Source organism: Anser cygnoides, chromosome 3 (genome assembly GCF_040182565.1).
Source record: "Anser cygnoides isolate HZ-2024a breed goose chromosome 3, Taihu_goose_T2T_genome, whole genome shotgun sequence".
In the NCBI taxonomy this organism is placed as follows: Eukaryota; Metazoa; Chordata; class Aves; order Anseriformes; family Anatidae; genus Anser; species Anser cygnoides.
The window spans coordinates 15318654-15335627 of record NC_089875.1 but is presented as its reverse complement, the minus strand read 5'-3'; the positions used below and the strand labels follow the sequence as shown (position 1 = coordinate 15335627).

The window sequence follows — 16974 nt, the reverse complement described above, 5'->3', positions numbered from 1 at the left end:
CTGCTGGGATGGTCTGCCCAGACCTGAGACTCCAGGCTCTTCAGGACAGTCCTGCACCGTAGAGAGAGAAGCACTGAGTCAGTGGAGCTGCGCTGCCTTTGAGAGCAGGAGCCACACTGGGCCCTCTAGCCTGTATGGAAATTGCTTGTAAATATTGTGGAGTATCCTGAGGTTGTACAGTTTTCTCCACCACCTGCACCAATCCTTACCAAGAATTAGCGCAACGGACACATCTTTGTCTCTCACAGGTTTTCTTTAGGACAACTTGTGTGCTGGAGGACACAAAGAGGGTAACACTACTAACCTCAGCTCAGGCCTGAGCCATTTCTACTCAGCTATTCCACTGTCCGTTACATTCAAAGCACGAATAAGATGTCCACCTGCCACGAGTAACTGCACCAGCACTGTGTACCACCACCAATGCACTGGAGACCGTTGTCATCTGCACTTTTCCTTGAGAAAACCACCACATGAGTTCCCCCTCCTCTGCATGAGACAAAATGCTGAGGTACCAGCCCAAACCCCTCAGACTGTTTGAAATAATTCAGAGGACCTTGCCTGCAGTGGATTAGCACAACATGATTGCTGGAGACAGTTACCACTGAGGGAAGGGTGGTTATAAAGAAGTAGGGCACGAAAGCCAAAACTACTTTATGCACGCTGAAACGTGCGTGAAGAGGCCCTTTGCCTCTAAGCTCTGAAGGGAGAGATGAATTTCACTTCTGATTGAAGTCTGATGTTATGTTTTATAGCAGCTAGAGATCTGTGAGCAAAATAAAATAAAAAAAAAAATTGATTAGAAATGAAGAGTTGGGTGCTGGCTTGAAGTTAATGAAGTTAATTTGTCATAGATCCTGCTTCTAAGTAAAAATAACAGGCTGTATCTCATGAAAAACTGGGATAATGGTTGTTCTGGCCCTGGACAGCGTTTCTAGAGAGAACAGCAAAATTAGTGGTCAAGGAAATGAAATGTACATAGTGATTTATATACAGCCCTGGGTAATCTTAGAGAAATTAGTTCCAGATATTATTTCTGCTCCTTAGGTAAACCATTTAAAACAAATGTCTGACAAAGCCTAATTCTCATATTAATTGAAATTGGCCTGAATGATAATGCATTTCCAGGGATTTAAACCTGGAAAAAAGAACGGGAAGGAGAGATTAATCTATCATGATGCACAAGGTAGAGGAAAAGGTCTGAAGACTAAAAAACTCTCATCATTATGGGTGTGAAAGGGCTTACTGAATATGTTAAATTAAAGCACCAGAGCCTGTTGAGGGTAGAGTTTTGCTCTATCAAAGCCAATGCAATATTCACTGATCCATTCTTACCCCAAACTCACATTCTGAATGTTCATCCCCCATTGTTATATGCTACAGAAAGAAGCCAAATGTGCATTAAAGACAGAAAATCAAAATGGAGTAAAAATTAGGTAAGGCTCAAATGTTTCTTCGGTTGTGAACGTAACACCAGCAGTATGTGCTAAAATAAGTAAAATAAATAAGCAGTATGTGTGGTTTTTTGAACGTTCACTAGTTTGTCTACATAATAAAGCAATGTCTAGAGGTGTAAATAACCAAAGAATCCTCTCACTTCCTTTCTTAGTCTAGCAGCACAATAAGAGCAAGGCTGGTAAGAGATCACACTGAGCCTGCAGAGAGATGTTTTCTAATATTGACTGCTCAAAGAAAGAAAGACCTGAAGGAAGAACACAGAGATTTTGGCATTTGGAACCTTGACTTTGAGGTAATATGAAACAACTATAGAATTACAATTTTGCCTCACTGGTGTATGGAGAAGCCCACTACAGGAAGAAAGAAAGAAAAATGAGATATACAAATGAAATTCATCCTGGTTAAGTTAAAGGGCAGTAGAAGTTGATGCAGTTTAATAGGAATGTAAAAGCTATAAGCAAACAGCCACTGAAAAATAAAACCAATCTCACAGGTAGGATTGAGAGATCTGATTTTTTTTTTTTTTTTTAGAGAAATAGTGAATCTCAAATTGCAAAGGGTGTTCCAACTAACTGTAGAGGTGTCTTAAGCACTACAGTCACCTCAGACAGAAGATAGCAAAAAAGCCAATCTCCCAAAAGAAAGAGCATAATGCTGAAGAGGAGCAAAGAGAAAAAAAAATAAAATACAAAGATTGCATTTCTAGAGACGATGAAAACTAAGAACTGCTAAGCCAGACAGGTGATTTGCAGGTACCTTAAGGAAGTGGCTATATTGTTTTCACTTCAAGTGGAAGTGTTTGTGAGCAGAATGCAAGTAATCAATGTATGGGCAGTGGAGAGAAACCAGAGTGAGAAGAGTTAGCTGAGTTAACTCCTTTCCCTTATTTTCCCATCCCAGCTTTTGTCTTTATCCTCATCCAGCCACTCTTCCAAATAATCATCCAAAACATTTTTTGCTAAGATGTGGAAGCGTGAAAATCATAACCATTTTCTACATTCCCTAACTGGTTAATGAACAAACAACACCATCCACAGGCTCCAGATAATGGGGGCAGCTCAGACTGCAAATGTCAACCAAAAGCCATTTCACATTAATTGCACTGACATAGAGAATATGCTGTTGTTGTGCGCACCATCTCATTGGTGATTCACTGTTAAATTTTTGCTCAGTTGTATAAAAGTCTATATGACCTCTTTACCACATTATTGAAATTTCCAGCACAGGCTCCCCTTCTCCCCCCCAAAACTAATACATGTACAAGAATGAGTGCAGCTGAAGCACGGCATGATGTGTTCACTACCCCTCCATAGAAGCCAAATATCTTCAACTCCACATGGAGTAGGTTCTGCATCCAGTCATTGCATAAGGGCTGAATTACTACATTTCATAAGCAATGACAATTTCCTGGCCTCCACATCTCAGAAGTGCTGCTCTGTAACAACAGGAGTGTGCTCCTAACTCCTTGAGCACCTTGAAGATTATACTCTGTTTGAGCCAGAAAAGCACACTTAGAGGTTTTAACATTCAGAAGAGAGAGGTTCTGACATGAGGACTTAGACCTTGTCTCACAGTCAGCTACAAGAAATTCCTTGGTTCCTCTTTCTGTGCCTTACTCAAAGTGCTCATCATTGTTACTCATCATGCAAAAGACCAAACAAAAATCTTTTATGCCAAGAAGCATCACTACTACTGTCAATGAAGAGTCTGCAGTAAAGAGCCAGTCCCTTCCCTATGGAGCTTATCCTGCACAGTAATCATTGGTCTGCTCTGTAGAAGTCTCTGGGAAGAACTCGCATTTCACTTAGTAAGCACCAACCACAGCAAATGGCACAGACTAGAAGCAAATGCTGTGTCCAAAGGAGCTGATGTGATAGGTGAGCAGAAAAATGCAGGTAGGTTCCCAGTGCTATAGGAAAGATGGGGAAGAGTCACACCGTCATCGTACCCCCTGATTTCAATACCTATTGGCATTTCTGTGCTAATTTTTCACTAGCTTAGCTAATAGTAGTGGTGATAAGAAACAAACACCTGAGTATAGCCAGGCAACCCTCACCCAGCATTAGCAGTGAGCTTTGCACAAATACTCAGTACACTTTCATGTTAATTATCACCACTTCTACTAGGAGGAATGAGGGAGGAATAAAAAACAGATTTAAAAATAAAACACTGGAACAAGAGAAATTATGATTCCTACCAGAGATCTTAAAGCTACTAGAATTGAGCATATATGTGCAAACACACCTTTCTGTGCTTTAAAATAAAACATCAGATGTGGGAGCTGGAGAAAGATTTATCACATACCACAATATCCATAACCATACTCATAATTGGATGTCACTAATTAAGGAGTACTTTTTGAAACAAACACTTCATGACATTCCAAACAGATATGCATAAAGCAGACATAAGGCGTCCAGCTCGCTAGGAACAGACAGTGTGCTCAGCATTCCCAGCTGGTTTTGGAGCCATCAGGTTTGTGGCAGTCCTTTCAAATAAGGACTTGCTAAACAGTATCAGATCTTACTTGAGTGGCAGAGATGCTTATGCAGAGTCTGACATGCAGCACAGCTCTCCACAGACTGATATCACTGACAGCAGGAGTGCACAGTGACTGTCAAGTGCTCCAGTCACACTGGGAAACAGAAGGTAAAAATTCAGGAGTTCCAGTTCCAATGAGCTGAAACAGCCTCTTGTAACAAGTGTTGGCATGCACACCAGAGAACCACTTCCATGTCCTTTTCCTCCACTTCATGTCTGTCAATAGGCTGAACAGAACAACACCAGTGGAAAAATCAGATTTCACAAATGGTTAATTTGAAAAAAAAAAAGTTTGTATGGAAAGGAGGGTCATCACAGTAAAAAAAAAGAAAGAAAGAAAGAAAGAAAACCAAATTAAAGGACTGAATAGGAAGACAGAACTTGTTGCTTATTTTACCCACATTATTACTTTATCGCATGCTTCTTCGCTGTTCCTGTCATAACATTACCCACCAGGAAGCAGGTGGCTGGAAGGTCCAGCAAGCAACTTGCAAAAAAAGAGTCCAGAATAGTCGATGGCAGAGATGGAGCAAGCAGGTCCTGAGGCTTTCGGTAAGACTCTATTCACAGAAGAGGGCTCAGCATGAAAAAGGCTGGGGAAAGAGGGAGAGAATGGTACTTCTGAAGTATAAAAAGGGAAGAATGCTATTTTTCAGAGTTTAAAGGTGGGTTGTAAAATAAAAAGCTGTACAATTTTTTAAACAGCCAGAAAGCAAACTTCACTCTACAGAGATCTTAAGGCTGCAGTTTGACGTCAATACTCATGTTAGCATCTACTCAGCCCATACATCCAGCGTTCTGGTCCTGTTGACACTTACACAGCTCTAGCCCAATGATATTCCTGCTGCAGTAGCATCTCTCATCAGCCATCGGTTTTCTGCTCATCATATTCCCACTGCCTATCTCTGCATCTTCTCCTTTCTGCCTTGTGGGCCTTGACTGTGTGCCCTGCACTGGATCATCTCTTCTGAAGCCCTTCACAGATCCTGTTTTGCCACAGATGGTCTACATTAACATTTCTTTCCCATTACCCCTCTGGAAAGTCTTACTCATTTTAAAAGCTCACCATTTGAAATGAAAAGAGTTTTGAGTCATCTAGCTTGCCTCTCCCACAAATGTATCATTGCTTTTGGAAGTATCCCTTTCAATACCCCTAAACCTGCCCTTTCTGTCTTATATCAGCAGATTCTAAAAGCCCATAAACACTAGTTCCCCATACCTCATACTACAATAGCTGCTGTCTATAAATACACACAATATGACAAAAGAAGCTGTATTGGCATGTATTTATTCATATATTGCTGCAGAACAAACAATGACTGTGGCATCATTTGCAGTGCCAGGGATCTAACTTTTTTAAGTCAGAAAGACTTCAATTTAGTAGTGTAAGACTCCAGAATATGTGATCATTCTGCAGAATTGCAGCTTCAAACCATTTCCTGCAGATATGGCAGAATCACTAATATTCAATGTCATTTGCCGAAAGTGTAAGGCAACCGAAGCATGGCCATCTGTAATTATAAAGATTGTCCTGTCAGTAGAAGAAAAACATGATTCATACATCACTATCGTCTCACAAAAATTATTCGTCACTCATCCATGAATGAAATGGGAATTTCACCTCAGTGAAAGTCCCCAATTCATAAGCCAGAATATACCTCCTGTCTTTCTATCATTAAAAAGTACATCTTTCAGGCTGTGCTGCATCCAATTCTTAAAATAAGCTTTTAGCTGTACATTTCAATATTAGCATTTGACTGTATCATAAGTGAATAGCTACCTAATGCCTACTTCTCCTGTCTCTGGAGTGAAGCTTTCAACTCAGTCATACCATGGAAACTTGTGGACTGCAGAATACCAAAAAGTCTTATTCCAAGCAGATAAATTGTCTGAATTATGACTAGTAAATCCCTTTCCACAAGGCATAAGATTATCTTCTAGAAACTTTTTATAACCATCTCAGTTATCAACGTATACAAGCAGACTTTTATGTGCTCTGTCTCCAAAAGGGCCTTATGCCACAGCCACCAAGGCAGTTCTTATTTATCAAGGCACTGGAAAATACCCACACCCCTATAGCTCCTAATTTAAGATACACTAACTGGTGTGAGATTTGTTGACACTTTTTCAAATGTGAGATTTTTAGGCAAAGCTTGAATGGTACATCTCTAGGAAACTGATTATTGAGGTTGGGAGTCTTATGTGCAACGGGTTTATCAGCAAAGTAGCTGCACTCCACAGGAATAAGAGCTAAAAAAAAGCGTAAGGTCAAAGCTTGGACTATTCAGGGCAGGCACTACTAAACTTGTTACTCTAGATATTTCACCAAAATAAGTGAAATCATTTCCTCTCCGAAAATACCTCATGCTAATGTCCAGGGTTTTGAGCCATCTGGAAGGATGCAGCAACAGATGACACCTCAGTGTTCATGAAATGCTTCCTCCACTGGAGTACTTTGCCACCATCAGCATGCAAGGAAAAGCATTTCTGAGAAAATAAAGAAGAATGGAAAGCTAATATGGGAAAATAGGGATAGACCACTAACTTAAAAGAAGCAGTTGCTAAATGTCTTGTATTTTGCATAAACACTGGAGGAAATAGTAACCAGTGGAAATTACCCAGAAGATATTTAGATATTTCCATAGTGCCCGCGATAGGCATAGATTCCTATTCAGGTGTTTCAGATTTTGATGTAATGAACATTGTTTCCTTCTAAGTTTCTGATCTCCTTCAAGTCATTTCCATAGGGTATCAAACCAACAGCTCTACCCATGATCTAAATGTGTTACCCTACGCTTTTGTGTTGCCCCCTGGAAGCTACCAAAGTGCTAAGGAGTTTCCACCTCTGTCTGCACTCAAAACCCAGTAATTGCAAAGGAAACTTCCACTTCTCCCCACCTCTGGCACAGATTAAAGCCTGAACATCTGTTCCTGAGATCTAACTGTAGCAAGAGACAGAGTTGGTTGAAAACTTCTTGCTGTAGTCCAGGAAGACAAGCAAGACTACAGAAGCATCTGAGGAGCAGGGTTCCGTATACTCTCTGACACACCAAATTCCAGCACATCAACAGAGGGCACTGCAATGGGTAACTACAGTTCAGAGGAGAGGAAGGCCAGGAGAATACAGTGGAGCAGAATAGTTTAAACAAACTTCATATCCCAAATGAATGTCTTACATCATTTCTGTCTGTTATGAAGTTAATATCTTTTTGTTGTTGTTGTTTAGTTGATATTATTTAGGGAAAGGAAATGCCTGTTGGGACACTAATAAAAGCAATACAGTCATACTTCTGTATCTAGGGCATTTTTTTTTCAGACATGCTAGCTCATTTGTTAATGCTAATGGCTGATAAGAATTCCTTGTACAGATGTTTGTCCAGATAGACAGCACCTCTGTGTTGAGCTTGGAAAGGCCCTGGAACACTTTGCAATGTTATTTAAAAAAAAAAAAAAGGAACTACTGTTTGCTTTTTTAGAAAAATACCTCCATTGGAGTATCGTTATTACCTAAAGGCAATCGTGATTGTGGCTCCATTTTCAGCAACATAAAAGGGAATGTTGCAATGAATGGTTTGGGGATATTAAATCCCTCTTTCTGTCCTGAAGAATTTCAACCAATAATAGTATAATAAAACAGTATAATAGAACAATAAAAATAAGCTGATGTGTACTGTGCAATGAAGCATAAGAATAGCTCAGGACTCATCAGAATGTGATCTGACCTTCGAGATAACTATAAAGCATTTCCACCAAGATACGTATTTTCTGTACATCACATTTTAACAGCTCAATGGAAAGATCTCAGATGAAATAGCATGCACTGTGACATAGGCTCCATTGTGCAAGGCACAGAATCCCAAACTGAAAAAGCAGCAATTCTTCAATGGAGATCATAGCTTTTTGTTCCACTTTCATTGACAGAAATAGAAAATAAAGATGTTGTACTTTCATTACATCTACCAAAAGAATGCAACATCTTTGTGTCAACAGTCATAAAAGTCAGAGACCATCAGGGTTTTCCTACCCTGCAAAAAAATACAACCAATAGTTTTGGGTTTTTTTGGTTTTTTGTTTTTTTTTTTGTTTTTTTTTTTTTGTTTTTTTTTTGTTTTTTTTTTTTTTTTTACTCTTTCTTGTACAACGGCTGACCATCAAAATCTTTCAACTTCTAATTTTCAAGCTTTTCAAAATCACAATTTTTGGTAAAAATGACACAGGTTCTGCCTTCTCCAAGATACTGGACTGTGTTTAACTTGTTTTGCTGCTGAACTCTACAGTACTTCTATGGCATTTCAAAGCAATGATTCTTTACACATAGCTTTACCTTATACTCTGCTTGATGATTCACCAATACTTGCTATTTAACTCCATTTTTAGATCAGTCAGGACTGGATTAAGGCAAAACATTCTCAGATAAAGGTCCTGAGCGTGAAATTGGCGCCAAGAGCATAGTACACAGTCCCTGATAAAAAACTCTTGTAGTCATTCTGCAAGTATTTTTGTCAGTTTATTCTTAATGGTTTTATGGAAGCTGTTCACTCTTCTCTTTATTTCATTTTACAGGTTGTGTGTTTCTAATAGGGATCTTCTAGCCTTCTGTGATCCTTTGAAAATCTTTTGTTCTGATGCTTTTCTTTAGTGCTAATCTGATTTGCTATAGCTCTTTACTGTGGGAATAGCTTATTCTGGAATTAGCTCTTCATGTTTACGGCACTGAATGGCACACTGACACCTACGAGCCAGGGGCATCCTGCTCAAATAATACATATTAAGCAAGCATGATAGCAGGAGAGAGGACGCTGAAGATGGAAGCACTCTACATCAATATTACATAACCTAGGAAAACAGGGTGCACAAGTCAATATCAGTTCGACAAGAGGGAGAAGGAATGGAAGGCTGTTCTCTCCTCATTAGTAAACCTATACATGCTAAAATCCAAAACTTTATGATATGGAGGTCTAAGATTTGTCTATTAAAAGTGAGTTTACATAGACATGCATGAACACTCATATACAGATATCCCTGGAAATCCATTTTGACTTAAACATAGATCAAAGTAGAAAAATGCTAGCATGTATACATGGCCTCTTGATACACACAGATCTTACAGTGGTATAGGTACCTCTTTTAAATGCCTCCAGACAAGTTGGAATCTGACCCCACATGGAGGTAGAAAGTGGATTTGGTTTAGTCATGAACAGAAATAAGTTCCTCAGCTGCAATATGTTCTTTACCATGGAGAGAAGTGTTCTGCTCAGTTCCTATTTTCCTATCCCCTCATGTCTTAGCTGAGCTCCTTTTTTCTCAGCTGGTAGGGTAGAGCTTCTCTACAAATCGGTGCCTTTCTGGGATATGTATGGAATTTTTACGAAGAGGGGGAAAGTGCAAGAAAAAGAGCTGTGCTTGGTTAATTTAAAAATGCTTGGAAATATGACCCCCAAGCTAAGAAGGTGCAAAAATATTTTCTATCAACCCAATTGCTGATACAGATTTCAAGCCTACACTTGAAAGTAAACACACTTCCTTTTAAATTACACTAAGTTGGAATTTTGCTAGGGAGGACATAGTTGTTTTCTCTCTTGCTATCCTAAAGTTCCTCTTCTGCTTCAGTCAGATCTTGGCCAAGGTTTTCTTTGTTTACACAGAACTAATTAGTTTCTTCTTTAAATTGCAGTTTCATGGAGAACTGTCATTGCTTAGTCACTATGGCAAAATGATTTAGAGAAGCATACACAGGTCTTTTGCCAACTGTACAGAAGCGTCTTTTGAAGCCGAGTCATTGTTCATATAGCTCAGGCACACAAAGGTATACTAAAACTTTTTATTTTGATTCCCAGTGCTCTGATGCCAGAAGCACCTGTGAACAGTAGTTGCCATTAACCAACTGTGTCTGATTAGTAGTAGGATAAGAAGCATTTCAAGTTATTTTTTTAATTTGCATTTATGCATAAACCAAGCTGCAGTGGTTAAACTGCAATTTTTTTAAGCAGTCATACCTCATTTGTATGGCATAATAGAAACACATCATCATCCTTTAACATGTGTTAGACATAAAGCTTATGTCTAGTCATTCATTTGATAAAATAGAAATTTAACCGCACACATAATAAGCCAACATCATGAATAACTATTTTTCTATTATTTCTGACAATCAAAATTTCAAAAGAAGCATTACACTTGGGAAGACTGAAGAATGTAGAATCTAAGTGATTCACTCAGCCACAGAGTATATAATAGCCAGGCATGGGGGCCAGTTCAAATGAAGTCTAGCCAGCAATCCACACAGTGTGTGTTGTCACATGATTTGCAGCTCCTGTGCTAAGGAGAAAAAAAGAGGTATTTTAGCTTTACAGCTCCACTTAACAAGCTTCTCCTCTGTTGGCACTGTCTGGAAATATACTTAATCTCTCACTCTCTTTTTTAATGAATTATTCTTTTTCAACACTTTAACTTTGGAGATAATGTTTACAGAAAGATGGTTGAATTAGAGACGTGTAAATAAGATGCTTCTGGAAAATAAGAGAACCAACTCTATGGTCTAGGGTGAGAGTATCTACAGTGGTACTGAGCCACGTCACAGAAGCTCTGACCCGAAGATAATGTGCATAAGTTCTCACTTTCCCATTCCAACCTCAGGGAAGCCCCTGTGGGTAAATGGAGGTTCCCCTCAAAGAAGATTCAAAAAGAAAAAAAAAAAAAGATATCTGCAAATAGATTGTTTGCTTAGGATAAATAAACATTTTGACTATTTTACCAGAGCAATATATGTGAAAAAGCACATATTTTGATGGAAATGATTAATTAAAAAAAAAAATGAAAAAAGCATTTGGTACATATTATCTGACTTGCTCACTCTAGTTGCTACACAGCTACCTGCAAATCATCTCTGATCATTTTCAGAAATGCCACAAAACTAGGATACAGCTATTTAAAAGGCATGGTAGCCAAAGGGCCATGCTAACAAGTTTCTCAGCGAGGACAAAGACAGATATGAAATTCCCAGAATGAAAGATTAACCAAAATCTAGTTCCCTTTCTCTTGACTAAGTGGTTAAAAAAAAAAAAAATGTTCTGCACTGCCATTGGGAGTCTGGAAAAAATATCTGATTCCTAGTTTTGATACATATTTGCTTCCACATTCTTTGCTTTCAGTCAGTAGTTCAGCTTTATAGAAAATGGCAACCAAACTTAGAAATACAAGGGGTAAAAATAAAAAAAAAAATTAAAAAATCCACCCACAGCACAACACAACTTCCAAGATATGGTTAGGGAGATTTTATCAATGTTTGACCAAGGACAATTGTAGCCACACTGAAAAGAGTTTCAAAACTTTTGCCACAGAAGCATCAATGATCCTGAAATGAACTCAAGCCATGTTCACTTTAATCTTTCAAATCAGCATCAAATATTGTTTCAGAACACCTATAGGCAATGCAGTTCCCAAAGTAAAAATAAAATCTTAAAGTAAAATCATTGTGGAAAACACAATAGAAATAATGTACAAAGTATTTAAGTTTCAAAAGAGAACTCTTAAATGATCAAATGGCAACACTTTTTTTTTTTTTTTGGTGCAGTTTCTAAACTTTGAACTGAAGGACATGGGGCTTCAAATCTTACCAGACTGCATCACATATCTCCAGAGCCTGCTCCTTCACTTACCAACTAAATTAATTTGTTTTAGTAGGACCTGGGGAAGTTATATTGTCATTAAGCTCCCGCACAGGGCAAAGATGCAATCCTTTCTTCTGCTTCAGCTCTGAACTTCAATCTGCCACCAAGCACAAAGCTTGACAGGTCACACATTCCTTGACTTCGAAATGTAAAAATACTCAATGTCTGTCTCATTTTTTTGTTTTTCAGATAAATAACTCAAATTTTAGATCTGGGCTTTCAAGTCTAAGCACAGATCAGAAAGTCACCAAGGCATTATCTAAGGATCCAAATCTTCCACTTACTGGTACAATTAGACAATCAAAAAGCTGACAAAGGAAAAAAGTCTTATTCCGGTTTTCTTATAAATGAGAAATACTTGAAGTATCTGCTTCTGGGCATCCCAAACGTTCCCCCTTGATCACAGGCAAGAATTTACTGACATTCCCATTCCTCAACTAAGATGTGTGAAAATATTTTAATTTACTTCACTCAAAGCTGAGATACACTCAATCAGTGTAACTGCTGGTTAGGTTAAAGCAGCTGGTTTTACCCTGAAAAAGATGAGAGTCATTAAGATCAGTCAGCTCTGATATGGTAGGACCAGAAGTAACTAGCAAGAGGTTTCACAATGTCCTCAAAACAATTACATTTTAAACTACCCTGGATGCTTGCAAAGATGATTAATTTCTACCCTCAAATCTGGATTCAAATTAATAGAGCTTAATATGGTTTATCTGACACTGGCAAATGGACACGTGCACAGGCATACTGACTCATTATTCCACAGTACCATGATAAAGTATACAAGACCTCAGCATTTTTCCAATTAAGTTTAATGCCTAAGTTTAATTAACACACCACGTAATTTAGAAATTGTAAAAACAAGAGAATGGTAGCAACAGAAGAGAAAAATGGGAGAGGCATAAGCACATCCAAATGAAGTTCCAGGTGGGACAAGACCAGCTTATACAGTTCATGAGGACTAAAAAGGCTTGAATATGCATAAGTTAAGGCCATAGAGAAAACCAGGAGAAAGAGAAGCATCTCCCATTAGACAGCGGTAGAAAGTTTTAGAATACCATCAAAGAAGATAGGAAAGGGGAAGCAGTCGAGAGGGAACCACAAGGACTGCCAGGAGCACAGCAGAAGCCCTCCACAAAACTTGAAATTTTCATTCTGCAGAACATTCCAGTGTTTTGGCACAAAACAGAGCTTGCATTCTAAATTGGAGCAAAGCTGAGGAATATTGATATTTCTCTGACTTTCTTCCCAACTTCTTTTTAGGGGTAAAATAAATTGGTTTTAAAATTTCTTTAAAAAAAAAATCCACATCTTCAAATCTTTGTGATTTGTGCTAAGTCTTCTCTCACCCCAGAGAAATTAATGTCAACCCAAGTTGCTCCCTGCCATGGACCACAAATCTAGCAGACATGAAAGCCACTATTTGAGCAAAGTATATAATGCTTTAAGGAATTTTGGAGCTTTGGAGGTTATGTTGGCTTCCATAGCTAGGGGAAAAATTCTGCCCTGTATTCCTATATCTCCACTGGACTCAGAAAACAGGAATAAGCAGGGAATATTGCAGGAAACACCTTCCTCAAAGCACACACATACAGTAAAAAAGGTAGGATTTTTGCCTCATATAGATGAACCATTGCTGAAAAACATCCCCCAAAAGTTCCTGGTCTTCTGGCAAGGAAAATGGCCAGCAATGCCTCCTCTGTAGCAGGACGCTTGATATGCTCTGATGTGCAACCCACAAACATTAGCAGGGAGCAAAAGACTCTCCTTTCAATTAAAAAAAAAAAAAACTATGCAAATCCTTTGATGCATTCTTCCATATGCCACCCTGGCCTGCATCACTGAGATGGACTTTCTCAGCCACAGCTGGGGTCTATGCACTCCTGCCATCAGCAAAGGGAGAACTGGCTTATCAATGTTAGTGCTACGTGTCCCTTCTCCACTCTCTGAGAATCACACACCCCTCACACATAAAATCAGAGGACTGTAGTCAAAACCTGCCTTCTAAAGACATATCACACTGCTTCCAAATGCAACTGCTAGTAATAAACTGGAAGAAACTTTTTAGGACCAATTCACTTAATTCTGGCATGTTACCTTGATGTCAGAAAGCCTACATATACAAGCACACTATTCCAAATGCTTCATTTATTATTTTTTGTTTTATTATTGTGGGATTTTTAAAGAAAATGTGTTATTTTATTTTGCCTTTGGGGTTCATTTCCTTCCCCCTTCTTCCTACCTTTTTTCTTCCTTTTTGTTTTGCCACATTCCTGAATATGCTGGATGAAGCTCACCACCAGTGGTACCATTTTGCATGCAAAGATTCATCTTCCTCCTGTTCGTTATTCATTAACAGCACACCGAACTATGCCTTTTGACTGCTACTTTTTGTGGGTTTTTTTTAAGCCCTGTTTTGTGAAACAGAGTCTGGAGTGAAAAGGATTCATCAAAGTCATCATTATTCCACATTTATCTGCAGCGAACTATCTTTCTCATCTATTATCCCTTAAATGATCTAAAGCCTCCTATCTTCCATGCTCCTCTTCATTATCTGCTGTTCCTCTCTCATCCGTTTCTCACCAGCACTGCCTTTGTTCTCTGCCTTTCATTTTTTCCACCAAATATCAGTACTGCTCACAGTGATCTAGAGGTTCACAACAAGAAGTCACACAAATGATTTGCTAAATATGATGCAGATCACAAAAAAGATTTTATGCTTCTTGTTTGGATAGTGTTATTATTCAAAATGAACCCTGCTCTGCAGTAAATGCCCTGGCTGCTCCCTTACCTTCCAGTGTTTTTCCCCAGGAGCACTCGGGAAATGGCACTGCTATGCAATAACTAATGACAGAGAGAGACATGACTTTCATGTATCCCTATTTTCATCTCCCTCCTCCATGTTTAATGCTACATACACTTTACTTTGTGACACTTTTTAATTTAATATGTTGAACAGCATACATACATTGCACTGATATATATTTCTCTATAGCCCTGACATCATTTATTAGCAAAGGGGGAATTGCCCTTGTCATTCATTTATTAGCCTTTTAGAAGGTGCCTCTCTTTGAATTCATAAGCTAGCTGTAGTCTTTATCAGCATTCAGCAAAATTACCACTGTGGTAAATGGCAAATGACTGAAATAATCAAGTTTAGTATGCTCACAGCATTCTGCTGTTTCATAGCAAGGACTTCATGCAGTTGATCAGTCATCAGGTAGGAACTAGCTTTCCCACACCAAATGGAGCTAACTTGCCTCTGAACATTGCTGGTATGGGAATTTCCAGTTCTCAGGTTGCTAATAAGATTGAAGGATTGCAGTGTTCCCTTCTACTCCTTTTCTGTAAAGCTACACATGAAATATATAGATGAAATACAGTCCCAACCCACAGTAGGAAAAGCATCAAGAATATGTTATAGGAAAGATCGTTCTAGGCAAAATAAAAAGTGTATCAATGCCTGTAATACTGGCTTCAGAGACCATGGTTCCCATTCAGTCATAACCAAGACACAAGTATTTGGATTACAGCAAACAGACTGCAAACCCTTTACTGTTCTCAGGTGGTTTCACACTGATGGACAGCTAAGCTTCACGCCACTTTCTCACTTCCCTTCCTCAACAGTCCAGTGGGAGAAAATACAATGAAAAAAAGCTCAAGGGTTGAGATAAGGACAGGGAGACCACTCAGCAATTATCACCACTGGCAAAACAGACTCAGCATAGGGAGATTAATGCAATTCATTGCCTATTGATAACAGACCAGAGCAGTGAGAAAATAAAATGCCCAGAGAAGTTGTGGATGCCCCATACCTGGAGGTGTTCAAGGCCAAGTTGAATGGTGCCTTCGCCAACTTGATCCAGTGGATGGCATCCCTGCCTATGATGATCTTTAAGGTGATGATCCTTAAGGACCCTTCACGATCCTTGATGATCTTTAAGGTCCCTTCCAACCCAAGCCATTCTATGGTAAAAACAAACTAAAAACACCTTCCCCCCATCCACCCTCTTCTATGTCCCCAAGAAGCACAGTGGAATGAGAAACAGAGGGCTGCAGTCAGTCCCTAAAGCTTTGTCTCCACCACTCCTTCATGGTCCCTCTCTGGCCCTGCTCCACGTGGGGTCCCTCCCACAGGATGCCGTCCTTCCTGAACTGAGCCTGCAGGGGCTGCCCACAGGCAGCAGCCCTTCAAGAACTGCTCCCACATGGCTCCGTACCACAGGGTCCATCCCCCAGGAGCAAACTGCTCCAGCACGGGTCCCCCATGGGCAGCAGCTCTCCCCAGACCCCCTGCTCTGCGTGGGCTCCTCTCCATGGGGCCCGCATGGGCCTCCTTCAGGCCACATCCACCTGCTCCACAGGGGCTCCATGCCTGGAGCACCTCCTGCCCTCCTTCTGCCACTGGCCTTGGGGTCTGCAGGGCTGGTTCTCATTCCTCTCTCTCCCAGCTGCTGTTGTGCAGCAGTTTGTTGTTTTTTTCCCCTTTTCTTAAATCTGGTCTCTTGGAGGCCTAACCAACATCACTCACTTGCTCAGCTCTGGCCAGCAGCAGGTCCCTTTTGGATCCAGATGGATCTGGCTCTGATCTGACATGGGGCAGCTGCTGGGCTCTGTTCACAGAGGCTGTGTCAGCCTTCCCCTGATACCAAAGCCTTGCTACATAAGCCCATTACAACTATTCACACTATCAGGGAAAGAAATAGCCACGTATCATTCCTTCTAGATTTTCAGACTAGAGTGCTTGCCTTTTTTTTTTTTTTTTTTTTACCTACTCTTATGTTTCATTCTCTCTGTTTTATAACTTGGGATATTTCTGAAAACAGTCAGTTACATCAGGAGAGTCTTAAAGTCATATAAGAGACAAAGGACATAGTTGTGCTTGAGAAAATTTTCCTGACCATTGGCACTTGGGTAATGTCTCCTCATGACTCAAATTGACCAAAAAGGAAGAATTTTGTGTTCATTTCTGCCTTGCACCCAGCCCTCATGATGTTTGTTAGACAGAGATGAAAAACTCCCGCTGGTGAAAACAGCATTGGTCTGCCAGCCTTTTACTTACTGTTTGGACACAGTGACTGCAGAACAACTTCCTTGAAAAATCACAAAGAGCTTAGCTGGGCATCTACCTGCTGTCCTCTTTGATTTTAGAGATTATAGGGAAGAGGAACAGTACAGAGAAGAACAGAAATGACACTACCGTATACTCACTGCAGAACTACCTCAGAAAAAGGATGAAAATTACTCGAATCGATCAGCTAACATACCTTACTTAAACTACTCTCACCTTAAAGTTCATCAGGAC

General features: G+C 39.7%; 1 long non-coding RNA gene across 1 annotated transcript in view; it reads right to left on the bottom strand.

The window, feature by feature from the left end:
* Positions 1-5321: 5321 nt before the first annotated feature.
* LOC106044770 (uncharacterized) overlaps positions 5322-16974 on the bottom strand; it is a 68020-nt gene continuing 56367 nt past the window's right edge. The window contains exons 2-3 of the long non-coding RNA XR_010830071.1: positions 6358-6483; positions 5322-5507 (exon numbers count right to left, since the gene is read on the bottom strand). This is a non-coding gene — a long non-coding RNA (uncharacterized lncRNA). The remainder of the gene's footprint in view (positions 5508-6357; positions 6484-16974) is intronic.